This window comes from Fukomys damarensis, unplaced genomic scaffold (genome assembly GCF_012274545.1).
Source record: "Fukomys damarensis isolate Sample0158 unplaced genomic scaffold, DMR_v1.0_HiC HiC_scaffold_22, whole genome shotgun sequence".
Lineage (NCBI taxonomy): Eukaryota > Metazoa > Chordata > Mammalia > Rodentia > Bathyergidae > Fukomys > Fukomys damarensis.
This window is the reverse complement of record NW_022900934.1, coordinates 5,624,272-5,640,797: the sequence shown is the minus strand read 5'-3', so window position 1 is coordinate 5,640,797 and position 16,526 is coordinate 5,624,272. Positions and strand designations below refer to the sequence as shown.

The 16,526-nt window shown below is 54.6% G+C and overlaps 1 long non-coding RNA gene across 1 annotated transcript in view; it reads right to left on the bottom strand.

Annotated features, from left to right (window-relative positions):
• Window positions 1-9,534: 9,534 nt before the first annotated feature.
• The window catches only part of LOC104865334, a 33,348-nt gene continuing 26,356 nt past the window's right edge, over window positions 9,535-16,526 (bottom strand). Inside the window, exon 5 of the long non-coding RNA XR_781117.1 lies at window positions 9,535-9,972. This is a non-coding gene — a long non-coding RNA (uncharacterized LOC104865334). The remainder of the gene's footprint in view (window positions 9,973-16,526) is intronic.

Sequence of the window (16,526 nt, the reverse complement as noted above, 5' to 3'; positions counted from 1 at the left end):
AGCAGCGAGCGAGCGAGGAGGCGGCGCGGGTGGGAGGAGCAGCCAGCAAACCTAGGAGTCCTTAGAGCGAGCGCTGGGGAGGCAGCGAGGCGGCGGGCGGGCGGGAGAGCGCTCCTTCCTCCCTCCGATATGCGTCCTCGCCCTCGGGCGCCGGCGACCCACCCTCTTCCAACCCCCGGCTTGAGAGCAGAGGCCCGAGATCCTTCTTCCAGCCCCGTGCGCCCTGGATCGCACGAGAGGCCGCCTCAAGAGCCCCGGAGTGGTGCGCGCTGGGGCCTGGGAGGAGGAGGAGAAGCAGGAGGACGGGCTTCCAGGGGCCCCTCCCGCGCCGGCGGCCTCCCACCTGCCCTCGGCCCCGCCCTTCCCCCCAGCCGTGCCCAATGGGTTCATTCATTCCTTCCCGTGCGCCCTACAAATATTTACCGAGTGCCCGCCGGGTGCCGGTGCCGGGATTGACGCCCTGGGATGGGGAGAGAGGAATGGGAGACGGCCCAGGCCGGCCCTGCCAGGACTCGCAGTTGGGACTCAGAAGACACCAGAGCAGACCGGTGGGATTCTGGCTGCGGAGGGAAAAACTGGGGGCGCGGGGCAAATGCGGCACGGGAGAAGGCGGGGATCCTTGCGTCTACCTCGTCCCCCTGTGCCCCCTAAACTGCCATTTGCTTAGCCAGGCTGACCCCTCTTCGTCCCCAGCCTGTCCCAACTCCTAGTCAGTCCCTCTGTCTGCCGTGCCTCCCACCTTGCCACCCCTTGAATGCCACTTTCTCCCCGGGACCTTCCCTGGCCAGCGGAGCTGAGGTTCCCCCCCGCCCCCGCCACATGCTTGCTTGAGTTTCTGTACTGTCTCTCACCATGCGGAACCGTACTGTATTGTGCGCACTGTATTGTACTAGAAACCCAACATCTTGGAGGCCCAGCCCACCCATCCTCTCTACGGCTCTTGCATCCATGGTGCCTGGGCCACTAGGGCTAACCAATGAATATTTGTTGATTGCATGAGTGAAAGCAGTGAGAGCCGGGAGTACTTGCCCACCCCCTCAGCCCTGGGGCCGTGTGTTTGTGCCTGAGAGGGGTCCCTAACCCACCACTCCCTGACCTTTCCCAAGACCCTCCCAGCCATGCCCAGAGCAGCAGGCAGCTGGTCCTTAATCCAGTTCGAGGCCCAGGGTGGGTGGCTGAGCCCTGGACCTCCACTTCTCACGGAGGACATGCACACCCCATGCCACAGAGGCCAGAGCAGCTCTGAGCACCCCTCTCCCCTGCACTGTGGACTCAATGGACCCCCACTCCTGGAGCCTCAGTGTCCTCATGGGTAAAACGGGAGCACAGTGGGCCTCACCCAGAGCATTTGCTGGCTGTGGGGCTGTGCTGCTGCCCTGTGCCCTCCTCCTGGGGCTGGGCTTCTGTGAAGTAGGGGTTAGGGGTGCACGGTGAGGACTGAATTTGGGGGAGGGCGTCTTCCTTTCCAACAACACAGCAGCCTGCAGGGCCACATGATGGAGAAAGAAAGCACAGGCCTGTGGCCAGGGGTCTGAAGGCCAGGCTGCAGGGTCTCTTCAATCCCCTGCCCAGCAAGAGGCCCTCCAGCTGGCCTGCACCCATCTATACCTCCATTCCAGTGGGTGCCAGGGTGTCAGGCAGGTGGCCACATGGATCCCACTGCAATTCTGACCACACACCCCCCGTTTTCATCCTGCACCCACACTGCCCGTCCTGGCACCAAGCACATGCTGAGCAGGAGGGCACAGCAGTGAGACCCCCAGTGTGGCGGCTTCCATGGAGGAGAGGTCACAGGATGGAGAGAGGGGGGACAGCTCCTGCCTGGACCTGGCAAAGGAGGTGCACAAGGAGGTCAAGGGGACGACTGTGCAGTGAGGAGGTGTGACCCAGGGACCATCAGTCCAGCCTGTCAAAGTGACAGGGGGGCTGGGGGGCAGGAAGAAGTGATGCCACTGATCCTGCCCCGGAATGCCCTGGTGCTGACTCGCCGAGGCCAAGCACCACAGTCCCTCTGCCACCTCCAAGGCCAGCTGAGGTGGAGATGGAGGAGGCCACCTCCTTCCATCCAGGGTGAAAATGCAGGAGGGGCGCTGCCCCATCTCTGGGGCACTGAAGGGCTCAAGCGACAATTTACATAGGAAACCACCACTGCTCCAGCAGTGGGAAGTCCGGGGAGCAGGACTCTGGGGTCCCCTCTTTGTGCATCTTGCCTGGGCCCACCTGGGCCTGGCACACAGCAGGTACTCCATAAATACCCGTAGAGGGGTCCTAAGGGTGGGCTGGGGCCACACACTGGGCAGGCACCAAAGGAGCCTCCTAGGCCCCTCAGCCCAGAACCCCTGCAGAAAAGCCATCTTTGCTTCTGGAGATAAAGTGACAACATGCTCTTCACATCCCAGACCTGAGGAGATAAGACTCTCTCTGAGCTCTCCTAGCCCCTATTTAGCCTTATCTCTGGGATCATGCTGGGGGAGGGGTGGCCTCTTTCTTTTCCCTGTTTCCTCCCCGGGGAGGAGTCCCCAAGACTCACCAGGCTCTGCAAACACTTGCTGAGTGAGTGAGTAAACACGCTGGCAGGGAATACCTGGGCTTGGGAGCTGAGCCCCTCCAACAAAGGCTTTGCGATGGTTTGGGCAAGGCCTTGGTGGCAGGTGGCAGCCTGGGCTGTGGGAACCTGCCTGCCTCTTGTCACACTAGCCTCTGCCACTTCTGGCTCTGCACCTGGACAAGGGACTTAACCTCTCTATTGCCCTGGTTCTCTCATCTGTCTGTAGCATGGGGGAATACAGAGAGAGCACCTAACTCCTGCAGTTAGGACTGTGTTAGGACTGAGGACTCCAACGTTAATTCAATGCCCATGAAAGGCTTTGCACGCAGCCAGGGGCACAGACCCAGGTTACCATCTGGACAAGAAGGACATGCGTTAACAGGAAAGCCTCCTGAGTTTAAAGACACCAACAGAACTTTCAGGATGGTCTGCTTTGGGGCAGAGCAAAGAAAAGCAATGCTACTGAGAGAGAAAGGGTGCAGTGAGGGGACCCCCACCCCAGGCCAGCCAGGGCCCAGGACCCCTGGGGGCTATCATTTTTCAGCAACCTCCCCCACCCACACAGCCCCAGGGCACCCAGCTTGCAGTTCCAGGACCGTAATGGGATCTGCCCCAGTCTACCACACACCTGGGGCCCCTTTGCAGGGATGAAGGAGCCCAGTCGGGTGAGGGGCGTTATCTTACTGGTGGCAGTGGGTGCCCCCACTCGCCTGGAGTTTCATGGCACACACCTCCCAGCACACTCCACAGGGGTGGTTTGGACCAACTCAGAGCGTGTCCCCAAGGCCACAAAAAGAAAGGTGGGGACCTCATCGTCATCCCCAGAACTTTCACTTCATCTACCCAAATGGAAGCTCAGCTTCCCTGCAGGCTTGCTGTGGGGAACCCAGCACAGCCAGGGGGCTTGGAGGAGGCACCTCTATGCACACCACCTGGCCAAGGCCAGATGATTGGGTCCTGGAAGCTCCAGCCAGGAATAGAGGGCCAGGAGTCTGCTCACACTGGCACCTGAAAATCCTGTGAAGGACGTTAGTTCAACACGCCTGTAATTCTCCTTCCTGCGCCAGAGCTGTGGCTTCTTTGCCCCCACCCCCGCCCGGGGTGTTTCTGCACACTTTTAAAAGCAGTGCTACAGGAGACTCAACATCTTCTACTGGTCCTAAGAATACGTAGTCATAGCTGCAGCTCCAAATGGAAAACACAGACACACACACACACACACACACACACACACACACACACGAGTTTAGAGACAGCTGACATCACAGTGGAATTCCAGAGCCTTGCAAACAGTTAGAGGAAGCTGCGGTTTTGTTTATTCCCATCGTGGCTGTTATTTCTTCTCTCAAAAAAAGCCTGTTTCGGTTTTGAGCATTAACTGTCTTTGGTTCAGCTTTAGAGGGAGCCCTTTCCACTCCGCCTTCCAAGAGCTGCCTCGGAGGTCCTGGCTCGGGGAAGCCAGCTTTTACTCCTGTGTGTGGCACCGGGCTCCCCTAGCTCCTGCACGTGTCCCCCCCACGGAGCGGCCTCTTCTGCACCTCCGCTCACTGAGAGACCAAGACTCGCTTGCCCAGAGACCCCCGATCATCCAGGACAAAGCCAGGACCCAAAGCCACATGTGTCTACATGGCCCAGGGCTCAATTGTGCTCAGGGACCCAGGAGCAGCCCTTCCTCTCTTGCTTTCCCACTTGGCTGTTAGATGCAGGGAGCCCAAGACGCCAGGCTTGTAACCTGCTCCCCAGGGCTGCTGATGCTTTGGGTGTGCGTCACGGAGCAGGGCTCTAAATTCCTCAGGTCACAATTAACCAATTATTGGAGGCTTCACATCAAAAATGTAATAATCTGTCAGCTATAATTTCAATTAACTCATCTCCGCAACTATTACAAGAAATAATACCAGAGATGAAATATGAAATATATCTCCCAACCTGTTAACTATGATACGCCGAGTTCTTGTTCTCTAAAAATCAAAGAAAGTCCTAGGAACGTAGGAGGTTAAGAGTAGGAAGATCTTTATTGATAGGGAAGCTCCTGAGGTGCAGGAGGGGACCTGAGTGGGTAGCCGGGGACCCTGCTTTACAGAGGGGTTTATAGGGTGACACCACATGGGTATAACATGGGCCACAGCCGTGAGCATCCAATCAGGTTACAAGTGCAGTCACTTCGGTGACGGTGGTCCAGTTCGGAAACAAGTCACGTAAAAAGCATGGGTGGAAAGAACAAAGATTCTCCTAGGAAGCGGTGGGTCCAGAGGTCTCTGGTCACCTGCTGGGGGGCTGACATCTATCTGGACTTCCTTAGGCCCAGTGTTTGTTCTCTAAGTATGCAGGTCTGGTCATTGTGTCTTTATCTTGAGGCCTGGTTTCCAGCCGATGTGTCTCCGGCACAGCTGTGGTGTGTGTCACCTTTGTCCTGACCCTCTCGAGGACCCAGCCCTGTCTGACTGCCTGTAATATTTCCACCTCGCTCATCTGTCTGTCATACAGCTGTGTTATACGTGCTCACCATTACACTCTCCAGTTTGCACATGAGAACGTGGGGGCTCAGACGCTTGAGGGAACCTGCCCAAAGCTGCAGTGATGTGAGAGAAGGGCAAACTGGCAGCCTTAACACAGGCTTTCTGCCTCGAGGGCCTGAGCCCTTCACTGGAGCTCACCCACAGAGCTTACCTTTCCCCCGATCCTACATGAGCACACACACAATGACCAGCAGCAGGGGACACTGGATTTCAGTGGAATCCTCTCCTGGATTCAAGAGGCGTGGGGACAAAGTGAACAGGTCTCATTCCCACAGGGAGGCCATCCAGGAGTTTGACTTCAAAGCTACCGGACAATTTCTGGGGGAGCTGGCAACCTGAGTGTGTGTGTGACAATATAGCTACCAGTCCGATTCTGCAAACCCAGCTTGTCTCTGGCCTTTCAGGCCAGGGAGGTGTGGAGTGTGGAGAAGGCACAGCTCTCATGCAGCCAAGGGACCTAGTCAAGCAGCTCCCTGCAGTTTGCCCCTCAAGGGCTACAGAGTGAGTGGCTAAAAATTGCCCACGGGCCAGTGATGAATCTGATAAACTCCTCTCCCTGCAGAAACATCAAAAACCAGAAATCTTTTTTTAAGACCAGGAATGATCATTGCTCCAGTTTATCAGTATCTCCTTCCTCCCAGTGACATCTGAACCTCTTATGTTTGGAGACTCCCCATCTTTAAAGCAACATCTAACCACACCACCACAGCCCCCAGACAAAAGCTGAACATTTTGGAAATGGACTGTCCCAGCCTGCCTTGCAGCTGGAGCTCTACCATGTGACTAAATCCCAGCCAATCAGAGGCATCCACTGTCAGGGTGAGCCAGACCATTCTGTAGCATGACTGAGGCCACCTTCCTAATGGAAGAGCCTAAGCCTGGTACTCTGGCTTCCTGGGGTTCCTAGAAGCCTCACAGTATCCCTTGGTGAACTTGTTTTCTGCACCAGTCAGCCCGAGATGGTTTCTGTTGCTTTCACCCAAGGGCCCTGCAGTGTACAGCATCAGGGAGCTGGCAAAGGCCATGGGAGCCCTGTCACTTAGTTTACTGACCTGAGCTGGGCGTGGTGACACACACTTGTAACCCCAGCACCCTTAGTGAGAGCAAGGCAGGTTATAGCTCATGGTGAAGACCCAGGGCTCAAACCCCTCTAACTCCACGGGGGCTCAACACAGAAAACAGAAGCTGCTTTCTCCACTTAGGCTGAGCCAAGCGCTGCTAGGGTAGCCCCACAGATGTCACCTTGGGAGCTGCCCACCTGCCTTTCCTACTGCTTCCAGTAAGTGTCCTTGACTCTTCTCTACCCACTGAACTCCCAAATTCAAGGGTGGGCACATGAGCTGGCCCTGCCAATCAGCAAGACTCAACATCAGAGCTCCTGCGGCCTGCTGGGAAAGAGGGTCCCTCCTCCACCTGGGCGTCTTTCCCCCCTTGAAGACAGTGGGGGGCACTGTGGGAGTGGGAAAGCAAGCAAAGGCAGCAGACTGATAACACCACAAGCCCCTGGAGCCCGCTGAACCTGAAGCCAGCCCCACCCAGGACTCTGCTGTTCAAGCCAATGTGTGCCGAGCTTTCCATCAGTTACAATAAAATTCTGTAGATCTGTGGTTCAGTGCCTTCATCTTGAAGACAGAGAAGCTGAGACCCAGAGAGTGTGTGCAGGCTGGGCCTCCGCCTGCTTCCCACTCCCGGTCGTAACCCTGCACAGAAACTCTCCATCTCTGTTCTCTTCCCTCACTACGGTCACTGCTTCCGGTTTTTTTAAAAATCGCATTTTTTAACCTCAAGTTTTATCTTTATGGCCTCCCTCTTGGCAAAATGTCTCTTTAAGCAGGAGTCAGCAGCCCTGACTCATGCAAAAAAGATAATTTCAGAGGATGAGCAGAAGCAAGTAGACCTCATACACTACAGGAAGCTTCATGGGAGTTGGCGTGGTTGATGACAGGCAGCTGGGCGGAAAGGTTTGCGGTTTCTCCACAATCTTTTTTAGGTTTGGTCTGGTCTGGTTTTTCTGGCAGTTGAGGGTGAGCCCACTGAACTGCAGTCTCAGAACTGTGCAGTTTGTTGATCTGCTCACCACGGTGACAAGATTCCGAGGCCGTGCCGTGTACACGGTGAGCACATGAATGAATTCGCCAGAGCACGTGGGGCTCGTCTGGAGCAATGCCTGACTCGAAATCAGGGCCCGTGTCATCCCCAAACTCTGCCCCCACACTGCGTGATGGCAGCTGTGCCCCCCAAGTCCCCACTCTGTGGGGGGGGCTCGTCTTAGGACCCCATGGCACTGGGTGACCAGGTGGCCAGAGGGCCTTGGCAGTTGGCTGCAGACTTGCAAGGACACTTACTTGGACACAAGCATGGCTACCTTCTCTTCCTCCCTCTCTGCTCACATCCGATAGCTGAGCCTCAGGGGTGCACTGCATGTGCCCACCCTGGCTCTCTGCACACCAGGCACACAGCACTTCTGGGCCAAAGGAGACAGTGTGCTCGCAGACGTTGCACCAACAGCTGTTGCTGCCTGTGTCACCTCGTTTAATCCACACAGTTCCTTCAAAAGGGATTGTTGCTATGCCCATTTTACAGATGAGGAAACTGAGGCTCACTGAGATCACAGTCTGCCTAGGGTTACATGAGCAGAAGCGAGAAGTCACATCTGAACTCAGTCACTCTGACAATTTCGGACAGTTCTTCACCTGCGGAGCGGGTATAACTGGTGCCACCTTCCTGGGGAGGTGCAGGATCAAATAAGAGCATTGCACAGGGCCTGCAGGGGCCGGGCGAGGATGTGGACGGGCAGCCGCTACAGGCAACCTTGCCCTCCCTCCCCAGCCAGAAACAAGCAGGTGAGAGGCCAGCACATGGACACCACCATTCCAAGCTGGCCAGAGCCCCCGTGACCCAGCCATGATGGACCAGACTCGCTCTCGGGAATCGCAAGTGGAAATCAGTGCAAATGCGGAGGGGGCGGCCAAGTCCCGAAGTAGAAAGTGGAGCAGCATGGCCGTGCAGGGGTGAGCGTGTTGGTACAAAGGAGCCCCGCACCGCTGTGTGCAGCAGGACCATACACGGAAGCCCGCTCTTGGAGCCCGTCCTTCAGAATGGTGACTTCCAGAGTGGTGCAGTCCGCACCCTGAGTGATGGGGCCCGGCAGCCAGGCTGTTGTCCACTCATGGATGATTCACGCGTATATTTATGTCCTTTGCGTGACAGTTTCTTTCAGGCCCTGGGGAAGCAGCAATGGAAGCACATCCAAGATCCCTTGTATATTAGTTGGAAGAAACAGATAAGACACAAAAATAAGTGACAAGAGCAACAGGAAAAAAAGAAGCAAGAGGCTGAGAGGTTGCGGAGGCGTTGCGTCCATGTGATAAGCAGGGAAGGGTCTGCCCGGCAGAGGCAATGGCACGTGCAAAGGCCCCGAGCTGAACCCCAAGAGCAATGGCTGCTTGATCCAGAATTGCCATCTAACTGTGGCTTTCCTGGACCCTGCTGGCTCCCTAGCCAGGGCCCAGGCACAGATGTGACACCACCACGAACCTTGGGGTGGCTCGAGTCCGTACACCCCTAAATCCCAGCCTGAGCCCTCCCCGAAACAGAATCCGCAGTGGGTGAGGCTGGGCCTCCTGCACTTCTCCCCCTCTGCTGCCCAGCCTGTCCCCCGCTGGCCCCAGTGGGCGCCCCCGAGCCCTCTGCAGCCACACAGCTGGGCAGCAGAGGGCTGCGAGCGCGGGGCTGCGGGGATCAGGCCTCTTCCCACGCTGCTCTGCACACGCCACGTGCAGGCTTTTCCTTCAGGGCTCCCAGGAAGTGCAGAAGCCCCCACCACCTGCGGTGCCGGCCACGGTCTGTGGGTCTCCGCCTCTCCGTGTCTCTGGCTCTATGGCCCTGATTTTGTTTTTATGGGGTAAAAATTCTTTGATTCCCAGATGCCATGTGGGAATTTGCTGGGGGTAGGATAGGAGCCAGCGAAACAAAAGGATGATTTACAGGGGTTCAAAAGCCTCCTTATAACCAGAAAATTTAATTTGCAGACATTTGGTTCTTTCATTTCCATTTGTGAAGGAGAGGGAAAGAAATCAATGGAGTGTGGCCACTCTGGGTCCCCTGGCTTGGAGCTTAGCTCAAGGCATCTGTGACTTCAGAAAGTCTTGCTGGCATTAAGCAATAAACAGGATGAGCAGATAAAACCACCCCATGTTTAAAAAGCAGGCCCGAGGCAGAATTTTTATAGATAAAATAACTGAATGTGACTCAGAGAATTCAAGCTGCAAAAAACTGAGCCCTGTGAAAGCACCCAACTCCTCCCAGGAACTAAGCCGACCTGGCCCAGGCAGGATCGGGGTCTGGATGGTTCTCTGCACCTCCAGACCCGCCAGGAGGCCCCCAGTTCCCACGAGTGGCACACTGCAAAAATCATTTCTGCCAGTCTGTTCATTGCAAGGTCTCTGCCATCAGAATGTTTGCACACGGGCGGGGAAGATGTGACGCACTCGGGAAGGGCAAACAGGTGTCTTCATGGGGCACCCCGTGCCTTTAATTAGTGGGGAGAAGATGGCACAGTGTTTCCAAGGGAGGCTTTGTTTTTGTTTTTGGTGCCGGGGGCTGAGCCCAGGACACTGACATGCAACTCCTCCAACGAACTGCACCCCAACCCCAAGCTGTTTTATTCAGTCAGGCGTCCAGCAAGTTCGAGAGCGTGAACCTTAGTTTAAATGGCTTAATCCATAGGCCGGAGCGGCTCCCTTACAGAGATGCCCCATCTGAGCAGTGCTGCCAGAGGCTTGCAGCTCTGCTTCTGTCTCTCCAGCTGCCCCTTTCAGTTTGACATATGTCTGAAAGCCGGCTTCGGTACACCCTACCTGGACGTGTTGTTGCAAGATGCATTCAGCAGATAGATTCCAGGCTCTACAACAAAGAATTCCAAGCGTACGGTCAAATGGCAATAGTAAAGCAGCTACACTCATTGAAAAGCCCCAGGAAATGCTCTCAGGGCAAGTCATTGCCAAAAAATATGGCATGAACAGAAAAGTGGTACCAGGATGACAGGAGAGTAAAAAGCACTGTCCTGAACACAGATAAGTCAGGCTTTGGGAACTGAAAGGCTCTGCACCCTACCAGGTGCCTCCCACTGGGTCTCTGAGGTAAGATGGACAGAGTGCCAAGTCATCTCAGGGGCTTCGAACACACTCATGCCTGTCCCAGAATTCACTCTGATCTGAATCCCATGAATGCGACATGATGCACATATATGAACCCTTAACAAGGTTCAGATATGGGAAAGGTGGGGCCACGAGCTGGCCTAGAGCTTCAAAGATCTCCTGGGGTTCTTCTATTATTTTCTTCCTCTCTTAGGACAAGGGAGGGAGGAGGATGGCACTAGGGTGATTTCCTCAGTCCCACTGTTCTAAGTACACTGGATGGACTTCCTCTGCCTGCCGGGGACGGGTTTCCCTGGCACCAGTGTGCCATGCCAACCAGAGAAACGGAGGACCAGGAGGGCCCATACAGGCCTCAGCCCACCATGAGACCAGCCGTGGTGCAGGGAGATGGGACATCAGGACTTCCATGCTGGGCCACTGCTTGCCCGAGTCAGTGTCAGGGTCAGGGCTCTGCTGAAACGAGGGAGGCTGGCACCAGGAAAAGCGGGGAAGGGGTTGGGCAGGCAGAAACGAGACTGTGGTTGATTGGGGCCCTCTGTGGTCAAGTGTCCAGCCGAGCTGGGGTTCTGTACACAGGAGACCCCCAGGAGCCAGTGCTTGTCCCTGGTCAGGGGCCCTTCCATCTCAGAATTCGGCCCGGCCTGGCTGCAGACAGATCCTTAGCACTGCAGTGGGGCCACTGTGTGTGAATCCAAGGACACAGTGCCCACTGCTGTCTTGCACTTCTGTGCCTAAGAAGCAACACTCGGTGCTCACTACATACCCGGTTGGCAGCGGGGTAACCGGAGCCCTGGACGCTTCCTGTCCCAGCCTAATGAGGCTGCCCAGATGTGGCTCCCGATCGTTTCTCCACCCCCACGTGACAACCTTGCTCAGCCCCTCAGTGCCTGGCACACAGTAGGCACAGGATGAGCAGCTGTCCACTTAGGGGACATGTGTCATTTTGCCATTAAGCTTTTGCTTGTGTGCCAGTTTGCTTTTCCCTGTCTTTGTTCCTACTTTTAATTTTAAACTCATTTCTTCTTCCTGAATTGACTTTTCTAGGAGTCCATTCTGTCCTCAAGGAATAAGTACTTGTCAAGCACTACTATATGCCTCGCACTTTCCAAGAGAGGGACTACAGAAAGGGACACCATAGACCAAGTTTCCTGACTTTTGGAACTTTCAGCCTCATGGAGCTGTCAGAAAGGGGGCCTGGTGACATGGAATAGGGGACAAGAGACAAGAGAAAGACAAGAACCACTAGAAAAAGCCCCTTGGAGGAGAGGTATCTGAGCACAGTAGGGGCAGCTGCTCATATCACCAGGGAGAATCATTCTAGGTCAAGAGAATAGCATGTACAAAGGTCCTGTGGCAGGAAATGCTCGTGTGTTTAAGGAATCCCAGGGGCCCTGAGACTGTAGCATTAGTACACACAGTTTGAGCTTTAAGAGCTGAGGTGAAAGGTTCAATCAGCAGTGAACAATGGGAGCCTCAAACATCACGTAGCAGACAGACGCACAGGCAGGTCATGTGACCATTCCATCTGCAAGGGAGCCTGGGAAAGGAAGTTCCATGTCAAGTTTAGCTGCTGTTGTGAGAAGCAGATTCTGCTGGCAAAAGAAAGTAGCTGGAAACTGGTTGCTGGGTGCAAAAGCAATGGTGATACCACCAGGTGAGAAAGTTGCACCCCAAGCAAACCAGTAGTGGATGACTTCCAGGTACCAGTGACCAGAGGGAAAGAAACATAGCCACAGATCTCACAAGTAAAAAATGCACTGTAGAAAAACATTAAAACAGCACCTTTCTTATTCTCTTACCCGCCTCTTAATGGCTCACTGTATTGAAGGGAAAAGCAGGCATTAAGATCAATTCCGTGTGAAACACATCACTTCACCACCCTGCTTATCTTTCAAAATGCCCAGGAGAGTGAAAGGTCCCCCAAGGACATGACCAACTCTGAATAACAATCACTTATTGGGCCCTTGCCATGTGCTCAGTGGTAGGCTCCATGTTTGAATTAGGAGGATTGTGTTTGGCCCCATGTGACAGAAACCTGCTTGTGACGCCTTGATCAAAGGCGTGATTGTTTATTCCAAAGAAGAATCTTATAGGGAGCAAGTCCAAGACTAACGCAGCATTTCAGAAGAGCCAGCAGGTACCTCCTCTGTTGAAGCTGCCTTGTTGGCTGATCTTAGCCTATGGTTTGCAAAGTGGCTGCTCCAGTTCCAGACATCACACAGCATTCTTCTCAACAGAATGAATGAAAGGAGGAGGAAGGACAAAAAGGGCCTGCCAGGTGGGCCTGTCCCACTCTTTTATGAAAAGAATACCTTTCCTTCCAGTATGACATAATCGTAGTTCCTCAGCCAGCGTGAGACCAATGGGCACACAGTTGCTAGGGAAGGTGACCAGTGAGTACTCTGAATGGCACAAGGTCAGTTCTGGTAGAAAGGAAAGAGGAGAGAGCAGGTCCTGGGTCAGCACTCGTTGCTCCCTCAACATCACAGGCTTTTTAACACATTTCAGCCTCCCAGTGCTGTTGTAGAGCCGGGCCTGTCACCTCATGAGCTCAGAGCCTCACAAACTGGCCTGAGGGCCAGATTCTCTTGCTTGTCTTAGTCTGATAAGTTTTACTGGAACCCAGTTGTGGCCATTTGATTTCCTATTACCTATGGCTGCATTCCCCCCACAGTGGAGTTGTGACAGAGACTGTTCGGTCCGCAGAGTCAAAAAAATTTTATGGTCTGACCTGCTACAGAAATTGTTTGCCCAACCTGCACTGAATCCTTTCTGCTCAAAGCGTGGTTGGCAGGCCAGGGGCTCCTGAGCCAGAACCTGCCACTCACCGTGCGACCTGGACAGTTGGCCAAACCATCCCACCCTCCTCTGTTCTCATCTGTGAAATGGGCAGAATTATTTCTCATTTTGCGCCTTTGCGTTGCCCAAAGGGTCACTGAGACAATCCTTGGGATGTGACACATGATTGTTTAAGAAGCGATGTCTAACTGCTAGGATGGGTCTGCAGCGCGGTGGCCTCCATCGGGTACAGGTTTGGGGTTTTTCTTCCACACCACATAGAAGCGCGTGGCACAGCCATTCCTCTGAGCACTAGGTGTAGCTGTCGGGGTCCGGCATTTGCGGCCCTCCTGGGCCTTTGCAGGCGCCTTCTACCTCAAGAATCGTGAACAAAACAGCCGGACGGGCTCCTTTGGCTCTTCTTGTTCCAGGACCCTGAAGGAAAGTGGTTCTGAGCTGTGTCAGCCAGGACAGCAAGACTGACTGGTGGCTCTGGGGACAGCCACGCAGGAAATCTGGACAAGCGATACAGAGGTCAAACAAAACGAGCTCCTGAACCCAGCCATCCCGCAGAATTTCATCTTTGCCAACACAGAAAAAATAAAATTAAAAACTAAGTTTTAAAATGTCAATAACTTATTTTAGGTGGTCTATTCCAAAGACCCGGGGGATTCCAGCCTCAGCGGACAGCCCAGAAAGCCAGCAGCAACACACAGGAGCTCCAGGAGGGGATGACTCCCTGTGTGTGGAAGGTTCTGGAAGTTTACCACAGATGGCCCTGCCCAGTCGATGCCTCTCAGCAGCAGCAAACTGACATCCCTCATGCTTCCAGGTCAGGCCTTTGAAATGAGCCCAAGTCCCTCCCTGTCACATGCCTGTGCCCAGCGTACTTCTACAGAGCCCAAGTGTGCCCGACCCTCGAAGTGGGCATGACACCCCCTCCGGAATTGGCCCGAGGAGGCCAGTACGCCCAGACAGTCACCTTGAGCGTGTGCGGGGAGAAGAGAGCTCTGGCTTCCGGGGGCTTCCGAAGGTTCCTAATAGAAAACATTTGCGCCAAATAAAAAGCCCTCTCCTGCGTCTCAATTTAGTTGTAAATTATCTGCCCCAAGGATCTGTCCAGACATCTCTGCTGAGGCTGGGAACTCCGAGGCCCTCTTGGATCCAGATTTGCTGCTTGGTCCAGATAGATTTTCAGCTGCTGCAACCAGACTGCAGGCAGGGGACAATAAGAACAGAACTTCTTTTGTTCTGACTAAACTGTTTTTAATGGTCCTTTCCAGGCCAGGCCTCAGTGGAGGCCTCAACAAGGCAGCTCATTGAGTTGCCCTGAAAGAGCCAAGTGGGGCAGAGCCAGGGAGCCCTCAGGAGGGGCCGGTGGCCCTTTGTCAGCCTTGGTGGTCCCGCCGCAAAGAAGAAAGGGGCTCTTTCATTTGTTGTCTGAGATGGAAAAAGGGAGGGCATCGTGAGCCAAGGACGGTCCCAGAGTTTCCATAATTAGTGCCTGTGAAGTGTTAGGGACCTGCGCACGTGTAAACACACAGGCACACAAACGCACAGCACACACTGTGACACGGTGTTATCCGGAGGGCCCAGTCTCCAGAAGCCGATGGAACAGATCCACCAAATGTCATGACATGGCGCGCCCTGGCTCGAGCATCCTGCCCCTTCACTTTATCTGGAGGCCTTGGAGGCTGTGGATTCGTGCGGAACCCAGGAGGAGGAGACGCACTGGGTCATCCCAGCCACTGGCTTCTCGGCACGGCCAGTTCTCCAGGGTCTCAAGGTTGCACCCAAAGGCTGCTGTCCTCATAAACGAAAGAGACAAAGCAAGCAAGAGCTCTGATCTGTGTTTTGCAGGAAGTTCCTTCCCATCTTAATTGCACCAGTAAGATTTTAAGTACACCGGGAAGAAAACCTTGGTTTCCTAAATTAGTGGCATCTGGATGAGTGGCTCTCAGCAGGGGGCACCTGTGTCCCCAAGAAGGGTGCAGGACAGCATCTGGGGACATTTCCGAGTGTCGCAGTGGGAGCGGTGTTAGTGGCATCCAACAGATGGGACGTGCTCCACACCCCTGGTACCCAGGAGCCCCCAGCAGCAAGGGGTCCACTCCAATGTGCCAGAGCTGAGGCTGGAAGGAGCTGGTGCGGGCCCGCCGAGCCCCACCCCCACCCAGATCAGAAGGACCAGTCCTTGAAGGTCAGGGAAGGCCAGGTTTCGGTCTGCCCGGCCGGAGTGCAATGCCTCCCTCCCAATGCCTGCACAACCAGGAAGCCTGTGGCTCTTTGAAGAAAAGGCTTTGGGGTTCGCTTTTATTTGGCACTAAATCATCTTAAATTGCACGGGGAAACAGAATACAATTCAAGTTACTTTACTAATCAACCTCCGAGAGGAACGAATCAGAGAAGGGCACCCTATTAAATCTGTAAGTAATTACAGGTCGTGAGGACCTCACTGGACTTCCACTGAGGCTTGCCGGAGCCTCACCCACCCAAACACACCTGCTCTGCCTCCAGGGACTGGCTGGAAACAGCGTGTGCTTATTATTTGACGTGCTGATTTACTAACCACGTCTCCTTCTAAGTAACAGGAAGGGTGGTATCAGAGGACTCTGAACAGAGAGGAAGGGGGTGAAAGTTAGGACCCAAGTCCCACGGTTCGAGCCTCGGTCTGGCAGTGGTGCACTAGGGAAGCCCGCTGTGCCTCTGCACCATTAAAAAACAAAACAGCAACAAGAGAATTCCATCACTAGTGCTTGAGCAAATGGCAGTCTCGAGGTGAGATGCAACAGTTGGCAAGCATGAAGAGCTGGGTTCAATCTCCAGCCCCCCAAAAAAGAGTACTGATTTAATTAATTGACGATCAATTAATTCATAGTCAAGGGCCAGGCTCTGAAGCCAAAATGCCTGGGTAGAGTCCTCAAAACGGGGGAGCAGCCATGTGAATGCCCAGGGAGGTCCGGCGGGGAAGCAGCGCTGTGCAGGCCTCTCAGGGACCACCCCTGCGCCTCTGGGTCATCCCAGGTCACCATCGTCACAACCTTCCCAGGCTTCCCTGTTAGCCAACTGGGGTGGAACCGGGCAGAATTTCACGAGCTGCCGCTAGGCCCCGATTTTGAACCCGAGCAGCCATCCCTAGGGTTCCGTCTAAATAGCAGGCTTGTCTTGGATAGCAAAATCTCAGCCGAACACACAGGACACAGCTGGCAATGCCAGAGAGAGCCTGCCCCTGCCATCCTGGGCCCTCGGAGCTTGCAGAAGTCACAGCGGGCGGCTACTTTCCAGAGGTCCAGTTGGCAGGACACGGATGCGATGTTCTCACCCAGCCTCTGGGTCCCCACCCTGGAGCTTCTCCCCAGGTCCCTTCTGTCCTTTCCTTCTTTTCTCCTTTGTCTTCCTTCTGTTTTTCCCTTCATTTTAAAATTAAGCAGTGATGGATTCTTTTCTAGCAGTTTCACAGGGGGTGAAATCACTTAGCAACCTGGATTATTTTCAATTCGGTAACTTGCCCCTGGGGTGGGA